This window comes from Coffea arabica, chromosome 6e (genome assembly GCF_036785885.1).
Source record: "Coffea arabica cultivar ET-39 chromosome 6e, Coffea Arabica ET-39 HiFi, whole genome shotgun sequence".
In the NCBI taxonomy this organism is placed as follows: Eukaryota; Viridiplantae; Streptophyta; class Magnoliopsida; order Gentianales; family Rubiaceae; genus Coffea; species Coffea arabica.
In genome coordinates this window covers 47359615-47372683 of record NC_092321.1, presented here as the reverse complement: position 1 = coordinate 47372683, position 13069 = coordinate 47359615, and the positions used below count along the sequence as shown (strand labels likewise).

The window sequence follows — 13069 nt, the reverse complement described above, 5'->3', positions numbered from 1 at the left end:
AACGAAGAAGGATAAGACGGTTTGTATAGGGGCTTAATGTGGAAATCCAGGAGGGCTTGGCCGCAACCCAAATCTCTACATTTACTGAGACTCTTGAGAAAGCACAAAGGGTTAAGAGTGCGAGAACGCAAGTAAGGGACTTCATAATAGGAAGAGGAACTTTTCTAGTCGTACTTATGGACAGACTAGTAAGAATGCACAGCCTAGGAATGGGAGGAATAAGGACTGCTGGAGTTTCAATGGGAGCTTTATCCAGAGGAGGTCATAGTGGACCGATTCGAGCGAGGAGAGTGCCTTCTAGTGGTTCGGCAGTGACCCCTCAAGTTACTTGTGGGTACTGTGGTAAACCCAACCACTCTGATAACGATTGTTGGAGAAAGTCTGGGAAGTGTTTGGCTTGTGGTAATACCGAGCACCAACTCGCGACTTGTCCAAATAAGCTGAAGATGGGAGGTAGCACCCAAAGACCCGAAAAGTCAACCTCTAAACATACCAGTGCTGGAGGAAATTGACCAAAGGTACCTGCTAGGGTTTATGCACTAGACCATCAACAAATACCCAATGCGACAGAGGTGGTTGAAGGTACGATTCCTATTTTTCACCTCTTAGCTAGGGTTTTAATTGATCCGGGTGCGACACATTCCTTTGTAAACCCTAATTTCATGGGCGGAATAGACTTGAAGCCAATTAAATTACCTTATGACTTGGAGGTTAGGACACCTACTAGGGATCAAAATCTAATCGCTAACTTGGTATACAGGGATTGTGAGATCTGGATTGGAGAACGGAAATTAATGGCCGATCTGATAGGCTTAGCGATTAAGGGGTATGATGTAATCCTAGGAATGGACTAGTTAGCCCGTTACAATGCCCAATTGAACTGTAAGACGAAAATAGTGGAATTGTGCATTTCGGGAGAGGCAACCCTGAAACTGGATGTATGAGGTAGATTAGTTTCGTCTGCACTTATCTCAAGAATCCGAGTTAGGAAAATGTTAAGTAAGGGAGCTCAGGGATATTTAACTTTTCTAATCAACACTCCTAGTGATAAAGTGAGATTGGAGGACATGCCTGTAGTAAAAGAGTACCCAGATGTCTTTCCTGAAGAGTTAGAATCTTTACCCCCGGAAAGGGAAATAGCTTGTAAGATTGATGTGATTCCGGGAGTAGCCCCTATCTCTAAGACGCCATATCGGATGGCTCCAGCTGAGTTGAAAGAATTGAAATTACAATTGCAGGACTTGTTGGAACGGGTTTTATAAAAGAGAGTGACTCACCGTGGGGAGCCCCGGTCTTATTTGTTAAGAAAAAAGATGGGAGTTTAAGGTTATGCATAGATTACCGAGACTTGAATGATGTCACCATTAAGAATAAGTACTCGTTGCCCCACATTGATGAATTATTTGACCAATTGCAAGGGGCAGTGGTATTCTCAAAGTTGGATTTGAGACAGGGTTATTATCAATTGAGGATTTTGGAGAAAGATATACCCAAGACTGCTTTTAACTCGAGGTATGGACACTTTGAATTTGCAGTAATTCCATTTGGATTGACCAATGCACCTGCGGCATTTATGGATTTGATGCACAGGGTCTTTAAGCCTTATCTGGACCAATTTGTGGTCGTTTTTATTGATGATATTTTGGTATACTCCAAGAATGTGAATGATCACGAGAAACACCTGAGAATTGTTTTGCAAACCCTGAGGGAACACCAATTGTATGCTAAATTTAGCAACTGTGAGTTTTGGTTGAAAGAAGTGACATTCTTGGGTCACATAATTTCTAAGGATGGGATAAAAGTGGATCCAGCCAAAGTTGAAACTGTTTCAAAGTGGAAACGACAGAAACTACAGAGGTTCGAAATTTTATAGGGTTAGTAGGGTATTACCGGAGATTCATTAAGGATTTTTTTAGAATTGCTGGACCCATGATTGAGTTGACCAAGAAAAGTGGAAAGTTTATACGGAGTCCTAAGTGTGAAGAGAGTTTTCAAGAGTTAAAGAGACGTTTAACAAGAGCGCCTGTGTTAGCTCTACCGAATGGAAAAGATAGTTTTGTGGTCTACACAGATGCTTCCAAGGAAAGCTTGGGATGTGTATTAATGCAAAATGATAAAGTGATAGCATATGCCTCTAGGAAATTGAAATCGCATGAAAGAAACTACCCAACTCATGATTTGGAGTTAGCGGCTGTGGTGTTCGCTTTAAAGAAATGGAGGCATTACCTGTACAAAGTAACATTTGAGATTTTTACTGACCACAAAAGCCTTAAGTATTTGTTTTTTCTAAAGGAGCTGAATTTGAGGCAACGTACGTGGATGGTATTTTTGGAGATTATGATTGCACGATAAAGTACCATCTAGGAAAAGCCAATGTAGTGGCCGATGCTTTAAGTCATCAAGTGCAAGTGGCCGGATTGATGATTAAGAAATTACACTTGTTAGAAGAAGTTAGTTATTGGAATCCTAGACTTGAATCGAGAAAAGTAATTCTTGGGAATATTGTAATGAATTTCACTTTGTTGGGACATATTAAAGAGACTCAAGAAAAGGACCCTGAAGTGCAAAGGTGGGTGGAGAAAGTCAAAAAGGGAGAAAAGTCGGATTTTAACTTGGGGACGAATGGTATATTGATATTTCGGAATCGGATAGTAGTGTCAAAGAATGAAGGGCTTAAGAAGGAAATTTTAGAAGAGGCACACCGATCGAAATTCACGGTACACCCTAGAGGGAATAAAATGTACCAAGACTTGAAGAGTCTGTATTGGTGGGAGAGCATGAAGAAGGAGATTGCCCGATTTGTCCAGACCTGTTTAGTTTGTCAGCAGGTTAAAGCTGAACATCAGAAACCATCAGGACTTCTATAATCTTTGGAAATACCCGAGTGGAAATGGGAAAACATCACCATGAATTTTGTAACAGGGTTACCGAGAACACAAAGAGGTCATGATGCCATTTGGGTAATAGTAGATAGATTGACCAAATCGGCTCATTTTCTACCGATTAATATGAAGTACCCATTGGAGAAATTGGCTAAGTTGTATGTGGATGAGATTATCAGGTTACATGGGATACCTGTAAGTATTGTGTCCGATAGAGACCCAAGATTTGTTTCAAGATTTTGGCAAAAGATGCAAGAAGTATTAGGGACTAGATTGAACTTCAGTACTACATACCATCCCCAGACCGATGGACAATCTGAAAGGACGATTCAAACCCTTGAGGACATGTTAAGAACTTGCGTTTTGGATTTTGGAGAGAGTTGGAGTAAATTTTTGACATTGGTGGAATTTGCCTATAATAATAGCTTCCACTCTTCTATTCAAATGGCCCTGTATGAAGCACTTTATGGTTAGAAGTGTAGATCTCCGATTTGTTGGGATGAAGTAGGTGAACGCAAAATATTAGACCCGACTACCGTGCCTTGGATTGAGGAGGCTAATGAAAAGGTGAAATTGGTACGGCAAAGGATTCAGACCGCACAAGGTCGTCAGAAGAGTTATGCAGATAACCGAAGGAAGGATTTAGAATTTGCGGTTGGAGATCAAGTATTTCTTAAGATTACACCTCTGAAAGCAAGTTTAATGTCTGGAAAAGGAAAGAAGTTACAACCGAAATTCGTAGAGCCGTACAAGATTATCCAACGTGTAGGAAATGTGGCCTATAAGTTGGAATTGCAACCAAGTTTGTCTCGGATTCACAACGTTTTCCACGTGTCCATACTTAGGAAATATCACCCAGACCCTTCTCATACTTTGCAACCGGAAAGTATTGAAATTGATGAGACACTGACCTACGAGGAGAAACCAGTAAAGCTTTTGGATCGTAAGGTGAAAGAATTGAGAAACAAGCGGATTCCATTGGTGAAAGTTCTTTGAAGGAATCATGGAATAGAGGAAGCAACCTGGGAAGTTGAAGAAGCAATTCGAGGAAAGTATCCAAACCTGTTCGCAGATCAAGGTAAATTTCGAGCACGAAATTTTCTTAAGGGGGAGAGGGTGTGAGGACTCGAAAATTTACTTATTTTAAATTCCTATTGCTAGTTTATTTAAATATTTAATTGTCTGTTTACTCCGAATATTTTATTTCAACCTTTTTAGACCCAATTACATGGAACTATGACTTACTTATGTGAGAACCCGAAAAATTTCTTATTTTCTAGGCTTTATCTTATTTACTTGCACGCCTTTTCTATATTTGTTTTATTAGGAAATTTTTCTACATAATTTTTATGCATAAATATAGTTTTAAAATCATTTTTGTAGTATAAGTTAGTTCATGAGAAATTAAGAGTGTATACTGGACGTGGGACCCGCTAGTGGGGTCAGTGCGGTAAAATTCGGCCGATTAAGGTAAGTTTTGTATACAGGGATTAATTTACTAGGTGTTAAGAGATAATTAGGGGTTACCTAAATGGATTGGTGTTAGGAGAGACAAAAGGATGAGATCAAGCATAGGAATGGACAAGTGTCATGTAACCATTAGAGGATGGATTTGACTTACTATTCATCACCTTTACTAAATACCAAAAATTGACCAAAATCATCTTCATTTTTCAAGCTTCTTGGCCGAAACTCCTAGAGAGAAAAGAGAGGAGAAGCCTTCAACTTTCTTCATCCCAAGCTTGCTCAATCTTCAAATCTAACCGATAAAACTCCAACTTTCTCCATAAAAATCATTTGTAAGGTAGGATTAAGGTAGTTGGTGGAGTGGTTTGGAAAGAGGAGGTGCTAAGTTGCTTCTTTTCTTGAGGTTGCAAGGTGAGTAGCTACGGAATTCTTTCTTTGTTCTTGATGATGTTAAATTAGTGACTTGTGATAGTTAACGAAGTGATTTTGTGAAAGATTTCATGACTTTTGGTAGAGATTGATGACTTTTTATTTTTATTCATGATTTTTCTGATTTTATAGGATTAATGTTGGTTGGCCATGGATGATGGCTTGGTATGGTCTAAATGGTACTTTGGTGTGTTAATTGTAGTTACTTGCGGAAAATTTCCGCTTTGTACGGAGAATTTCAGCTTTAGGGTTTCAATTTGACCATGATTGGGGATAGTTTTGGAGCTACCAATTGGTTGTATCTTAAGGGTGTTTCATAGACTATGATTGGCATGTGCAATGGTGATTGTTTGTTATGAAATTTGGTGGTTGATGGTAGCATGGAAAAGTACGGAAATCTAGGGGAAGTGCTGCTGAAATTTTCGCAGGACCCTTGAGCAGTCTTGGGGAATCTACTATATCTTGATGTAGGAAAATCAGAATTGAGTTCCGTTTGTTGCGTTTTAAATTAGATTCACAGGGCTATAAACCGGGTAAATTTTAGACCCTGTTTCTGTCTATACAATTTATGGTGATTTTTCAAATTTGACTGAAAATTTGTACCTGTTCTGTCTTTCACTGGATAAGCAGCAACTTGAGGCTTGAATTTGACTGACTTGCGTTCTGAATCTTACCATGGTGTTTTCTGGAAAGTTGTAGCTCTTTGAATGTATTTTCCAATGGTATTTATCAATTTTGGACTTAAAAAACTTGAGATATGATTGTTCATATAGGGTTGCGCAAAACTAGAAAATCCTGTTTTCCTAGTATTGCTCTTACTTTCATTTTCTACTTCAAATTTGGAGTTGGTCAATCATTGTAGGTAGGGCTTTGAGGTTGTTCATGCCTTTAAGACCAATTGTTACATTTTCACTCCAAAGTTGCCTCTTTGCTCTGCATTACTGGTTCATTTGAATAGGCATATGACTCGTAACCGAGTCTTACTTGCGAATTTCATTTATTAGGTCTTAGAGTCAAGTCTTAAGTGTTTGCCCTTGCTTGTTCTAGGAGGTGCCGGCGAGTAAAGCCACACTTGGGAAGGAAACTTTTGAAATTATCCTTGTTGGAACTGGTGAGTGTACCACTCCCCTGGATTGTTGTTTAATTGGTTTCTCTGTACTTGAAATTTATGACATGGATAACTGTGAACTCTGTTATTTTGAATGAGACGAGGGTATACTTTATCACACTCGTTCTCTTGCCTGTGTTGTATAAACTGAAATCTATTAGTTGTACCTGTTATGAACTTGAACTTGTTACTTGCGCTTGTTATGATGTCGTTTGGAAGTGAGTCCAGCGACTTTCCTGTTAAACCTGAGCTCAACCTCATGGGGAGTTAATTAAATCGAGCCATGCAAGGGCTTGGTCGAGGAAATTGACAATCCATGGATACCTATTCTTATGGAATCTTTGAGTATTGAGACTCTTGATTCCGGTATACTCGAGTATTACCATTCCTGTTCCAGTTTGGCGTTCGGGCCCGGTAAGGGGTATGTTTGGTGAACGGGATTTTGGCGTAAGAGGGATCTACGGACATGAGTGTTTCAGTAAACGTTGACGGAGGGTCAACGAGACTGGATCAAGTATTGCAACGGGGATTTGGCTCCTGAGAGCCACCTGTATCCTTTAAATTGTGGTGTTCGTTCATTTATCCTACTTGATGTGTATATGTGCCCTAAAAGTGTTTTTTCATGATTTGCACTGTTATACTTTTGGTACCTCATTGAGCTTCTAGCTCACCCCATTCCGTTATCCTTATTTTTCTTACAGGGAACCACTTTGGAACTGTGATTTTGAAGCATGAGTTGAGCTAGTTTAGATATTTTGTATAGCTCCTCAATGGTTGGAAACCCTAATTGTACTTGGATTCAAATGTTCCCTTTTGATTTGTAAAAGTACAAATGTGGTTTATAAAAGCGTGTACTCATGTTCATGTGTTATGTTTGGTTTGTATATATCCATTTCAAGGATTATATGAAGTTGCTTGTATTCGATTGGGTCCCGGTCGGATGGTGACGTGGCAGGCGCTATTCACTTTTCGTGTCGATTTTCATTTTCTGTTTCACGATTTTTGCTTTGTTTACGCGCGCTACTGTATTCCGACACGTTCTGAGTTGTGTATAACCGTCTTAGTAGTCCTGGCAAGAGCTGGGTAGGCGGTCCGCCGAACCCTTTGATTCACCTTAGGGGGAGGTGGGGCTGTCACAGGTGGTATTAGAGCTGCTTCGCGTGGTCTCTGTGCGGAGTGAGCTTGGGGCCAAGTGGTGTTATGGTTCTGATTATGTGAATGTGTACAAATGTCTAAGTGCTCTTTTGAGCATAAGCTTTGGATTGTGAAATGTTATAGGTTTTAAACCTTTATCATGGTACTTGGAGATAATAGATCTGTAGGTCAGGTAAGAATCTCGATTGTAGATGAATTACCCTTGGGACTGGCCAACCCGAGTTGTGAATTATCTTATTTTGGGATTCTTGTACCCGACTACTAAATAGATGAGAGCCTAGGTTAGAAATGACTTGGGCGGACTAGAAATTTGATTCTATGGAACGTCATGTGATGTGTTAGGGTATCATTAAGGATGATTAACCCTGCCTAAGATATAAATTGTGTTATTCTTGTAGATTATGGCTGGAGCCCTAGAGAGGGAAAGCTTTTAATTGGTTGCTCTTGTACCATTGGCTTAGTTAGAATCACGAAGGATGTTTCCTTTTGCTTATATCAGATTGACTATTACTGTGTGATTTGTCTGCTAAAGATGTGCTATACGTATATTGCCTACTTTTATCACTTGTACCTACATACTTTGGTTTTAATACTGTATTCGCAGTTCAACCCTAGACTGGTTAAGCCAAATGGAGAGTACTCGTAGTGGACGGGGCCGGGGGCGCGGAACCTCAAATGAAGGAGGAAATCGGGAACCAAGGCCTGTACCTAATCCCGAACCTGGAGTGGGCCCTAACGTTCAGGTAGCTGCCGCTATCCAACGTATGACTGACCTTTTGGCTCACATAGTAGAACATCAAGGCCAAAATCCTATTCATCAGCCGGAAAATCCTGGTAATCACATAGAGGGTGAGGATAGAGCCCTCGAACGATTTCAGAAGTTCTCGCCATCGAAATTCCTTGGAGGACCAGACCCTGACGTAGCCGAGAGATGGCTAGAGAAGATGATTGATATTTTTGCCGCGCTACACTATACCGAGGAACGACAGGTGACATTTGCCATCTTCCAACTGGAGGGAGCGGCCCGTTCTTGGTGGAATATCATAAAACTGAAATGGGAAAGAGAACAAACCCTAAGGACGTGGGTGAATTTCATGAGAGAATTCAATACGAAGTATTTTCCACCTCTGATCCAGAAAAAGAAAGAAGATGAGTTTATTAGACTTCGGCAGGGAACTCAAACTGTTGCCGAATATGAGAGCCAGTTCACCAGATTGTCTTAGTTCACTCCCGAACTAATCATGACTGAGCAAAGGAGAATACGGCGTTTTGTCCAAGGATTAAACGTTGAGATTCAGAAGGACCTAGCTGTAGCCCAACTCAACGCCTTTAGTGATGCAGTGGAGAAAGCTCAACGAGTTGAAAACGCGAGGTTACAAGTTAGAAACTTTCAAGCCAAGAAAAGGGGATTTCTTAGTAGTAGCTCAGAGCAAGGGGATATGGGTACGCCTCCTAAGATTGGAAGGGGAAACGGGGGAGTACAACTACTGGGGATATCAAGTGGTGCATCACCGAGAGGCTCAGTCTCTGTTTCCCGTGGTCCCTGCGGGTACTGTGGGAAGCCGAATCACACGGAGGATGTCTACTGGAAGAAAGGAAGAAATGTATGCGTTGTGGGAGCGCAGATCATCAAATCGCAAACTGTCCAGGCCGATCTTGAGAAGGGAGTAGGAATCAACAGCCAACCACGACCAACCCTGATCAGTCGAAGGGGCAAAAGAATGGACCGAAGGTGTCGGCTCGGGTGTATGCCCTAGAACAACATCAAGCCCCTGACTCGTGTGATGACGTGGAAGGTAAGATCCTAGTATTCCACCGTTTGACCACTAGAATGGTATAAAAGAATTACAATTTAGGAAGGAAGAAGACAATATACTAAAGACTTCAATGTGCCTGGTCAGAAAAAGGGGGTACGGATTGGTTAGTTAAGTATGGTGCTCAATTTGACTGTGAGAAGGAAGTAGTACAATTTTTGTATCCCGGAGAAGGGTGATAAGGAATTTCGAGGACGAAATTCTTTTAAGGGAAAGAGAGTGTGACAACCCGAAAATTTTCTTATTTTCTAGGCTTTATCTTATTTACTTGCACGCCTTTTCTATATTTACTTTATTAGGAAATTTTTCTACATAATTTTTATGCGTAAATATAGTTTTAAAATCATTTTTCTAGTATAAGTTAGTTCATGAGAAATTAAGAATGTATACTGGACGTGGGACCCGCTAGTGGGGTCAGTGCGGTAAAATTCGGCCGATTAGGGTAAGTTTTGTATACAGGGATTAATTTACTAGGTGTTAAGAGATAATTAGGGGTTACCTAAATGGATTGGTGTTAGGAGAGACAAAAGGATGAGATCAAGCATAGGAATGGACAAGTGTCATGTAACCATTAGAGGATGGATTTGACTTACTATTCATCACCTTTACTAAATACCAAAAATTGACCAAAATCATCTTCATTTTTCAAGCTTCTTGGCCGAAACTCCTAGAGAGAAAAGAGAGGAGAAGCCTTCAACTTTCTTCATCCCAAGCTTGCTCAATCTTCAAATCTAACCGATAAAACTCCAACTTTCTCCATAAAAATCATTTGTAAGGTAGGATTAAGGTAGTTGGTGGAGTGGTTTGGAAAGAGGAGGTGCTAAGTTGCTTCTTTTGTGGAGTTGTTTGGAAAGCTAAGGTGATTTGTTGCTCTATCTCTTGTATGGCTAAGGTGAGTTGTGAAGAACCACTCTCCTCCCTTAATTGATGTTCAATTCATGATTGGTGGTGGTATAAGATGCACTTTTATGGATTATATCTTGATTTTGGTTGAATTGGTGAAGTTTTATAATTTTTGGGGATTTTTCTGTTTTCATATGGATATGATTATGGGGTCATGTATGATGATTGGAAATGATGTTTAATGACTCTAGGAGGTGGAAAAAGTGATTAATTACAATCAATTTCTGTTTTGGAAGGAAAAGTGGAAAACTAGGTTTCAATGTTCTTCATTCTGTCCGAATTTTTAGCTCATAGATAGAGGTCGAATTGGCCTTGGCTTAAAACATGAAAGTTGTAGGGAATGACATTTTGGAGGAGCCTACAAAATTTCAGGTCAATCGGAGTAGTGTAGAATGAGAAAAGTCAAAATTACTATTGCTGTTCTGGTTTTACCCGAATGTAAGAATTGCGCCTGTAATTGGTTGTTTTGGCTGGAATTACTTCCGAATTGGTTGTTGAGGTCTTATGATGAAATGTATCCCTGTTTCTTAGCTTTCAGATGGTTTTGGAATTTCTGGATTTGGACTTGGATAGCCTGTTTTATGAAGTTTCCGCTAGAATGCGTTCTGTGAATCTGTTTTTGTGATTCTGGTATAGTATCTTGCATTTTTGACCTGGTTACACTCGAAACTGGGTTGAGTGACCTTCTGTAATATTGTAGCCCTATCTCTTAGCTTCAAAACGGTGTATCTTTCACCTTCATCCGACCATCGTAGTGCCATTGGTGCCATTACCGCAAAATGACGTCAAAAACTATTTTTCTGGTTTTGAGCTTAACTTTCGTTTCCGGACTTTTCCCTAGCTTGACTTGTACTTGTCTTACTTGGAGCTTGCTGAATGGCTATTGGATGAACTTGTTGTTGTGGGTGTACCTTTGGGTTGGAATGAGGAAATAATGAAGCCATGATGGCAGGAAAAGTTAGCAAAGACAAGGGGAAGTTCTGTCCGAATTTTGAAAGGACTTGTTTGCATTGAGTTTGTGATCTAAGACTTGGATTTGAGCAAGGCAATGATATATGATGGATGGTTCCTGAGCCATGGTGTGACGCCCCCACTTCTCCCTAAGGCGAACCAAAGGGTATCCGCAGGACGCCTGCCCAGCTCTCGCCAGGACTCACTACAATCCATTATTCAAAAGCTCGAAATACTTTAAGTAACTTCAATACATAATTAAAGTACTTCAAATATCTCACACTTACAATTATGCAGCTTTCAAGCTTAAATACAACCCAACGGAAAAGGGTACAATAGCCATCCGTTATAATATAATTTAAAGTCTTCAAAAGAAAACAATCTAGTACTACTCACGAGCACCCTTGGTCTCGAACCCTGTAAAAGAAATCCACAACGTGGAATGAGCTACACAGCCCAGTGAGGTTCCAAAACACTCTAGCAGTTCTATTAAATCAAGTAAAGGGAGCATACCACATGTATGGTTCAAGGTTATACAATGGCATGTTATCATGAGGTGATAATCATTGTACGGGTAATTTGAGACGTGTATCATGATATGAGACATTGGACAGGTAACAGGTAGGGAGCATATCACAGGCATGGCTCAGAATTTCATGTTGACATTTTAGCATAAAACAATTATCATGATACAGGGTAAACATATACAGTAGGATACGGTATTCCAGTGGAACTCTGTCGGTCATCTGCACCTTATGACTTCCGATCCCCACGGTACGGTCTGGCCATCGCCTTATCCCTCCAGTGGTAATACTCGAGTATACCGAAACGGTTGTCCAGGGCTCCAACCTACCCGACCGAGCCCAGTCCTGGCTCGAGTAGGTCAGTAACCGAGGCAGGGCCCAAGTTCAGCTTATAGCTTACAACATGCACAGGTAACCAAGTAATTCGACAAAAATAAAATTCATCATTTGAATAGGTCGAGTGAGGTAAAGTACACACTCGCCTAACAATGATGGACAACTTCATATAACATGTGATTCATGATAATCAAGTAAGCAAGTAACCACATAGATTAGAAAACGATAAGTAAACACGGTTAACAGTAAACGGTAAACGGTTAACGGTGGTAATTACGGTTAATTGGTAGACATATGTCATTTTAATAGGTCGCCATTGGCCGTTTTCCACTTTTACCACGTAAGAGTCGGGGAGATTCACTCCAACCGACTTATGCTGCCATAGCATAATTAATCATGTAAACACATCATGTATATATGCTCTCCAAGCATTTCATATCTAGCATTTCAAGTAATCACATAAATATGCTCTTTAAGCATTTCATATCGAATAGTTCAAATATACATACTTCAGGTATTTCATGTTGAGTAATTCAAGTATACATACTTCAAGTATTTCATGTCGAGCAATTCAAGTATACCTCATTCGAATATGCATGAGTGTGGTAAATTCTTATCATATAGCACTTAACACTTAATGACCATGGGTTAAGCATGTCATAGACTTATTCCAATTACGTATTCCTATATGGAACACTCACCTATTGCAACAAGAGAGTAAATACTCAAACAAGTGTCTAGGCGTCCACTTCGAGTTCTTCTTGAAGGTCCCCTTGAGCGCCTGAGCAAATAACCATTAACTATTATACACTATCACTTAGAACTCCTACTTATCAAAGAAGGTTGTACAATCTAAAGGGAATTCATGAATTGGGCCTTAATTATTAATAATCGAGGCTCAAGAGTAAAGTTTTAAAGTCTAAAGAGAGAGACTAACATTTTTCATGAAATCGAGTTCAAAATGTTCAATCGGTATCGAGAAAAGAAGGTAAGTTTCCAAAATCTCATTTTCTAAGAAATTGCCAAATTTCAGCTTTGGGTGTCAATTCTAGAAAAATCGTATCTTGCACTACGTAGGTCCAAAATTGGAAAGCTTGATACCATTGGAAACTACATTCCGAGTACTACAAGTTTCTAGAAGACACTTTTCCATGATTCCAAATGGAAGGTATTCAAAAGTTGGATCAAAGTTACTGCTGTAGAATACTAAGACAGTTTCAAGGTTGGTTTTTGGCCAATTTTGGAAATTCGGCAAAATTCACTTGTTTTGAACTAACCTTTGAAATTTGGAAATAAAATAGTGTTGCAATCCAAGAGTATAAAAAAACAAGCGGATTGAGAAACGGAGTTTCGAGCACCAAGATATAGTAGCCCCAAGTTGCTGAAAAAGTTAAGACTGTTGGGCTATTTTCCAGGTTTGAAGACTAGATTAGAAGTATCATTTGGTCATCGAGTTGGCATTGGAAATACATCAAGCTTGGTACACTAAATCTTCCATGT

The 13069-nt window shown here is 39.9% G+C and overlaps 1 long non-coding RNA gene across 1 annotated transcript; it reads right to left on the bottom strand.

Annotated features, from left to right (window-relative positions):
- Nucleotides 1–10964: 10964 nt before the first annotated feature.
- Nucleotides 10965–12441, bottom strand: LOC113694923 (uncharacterized). Its single transcript, XR_011816591.1, has 2 exons — nucleotides 12271–12441; nucleotides 10965–11126 (listed from the first exon to the last, which is right to left on the bottom strand). It is a non-coding gene; the product is annotated as an uncharacterized lncRNA (long non-coding RNA).
- Between the last annotated feature and the right edge of the window lie 628 nt (nucleotides 12442–13069).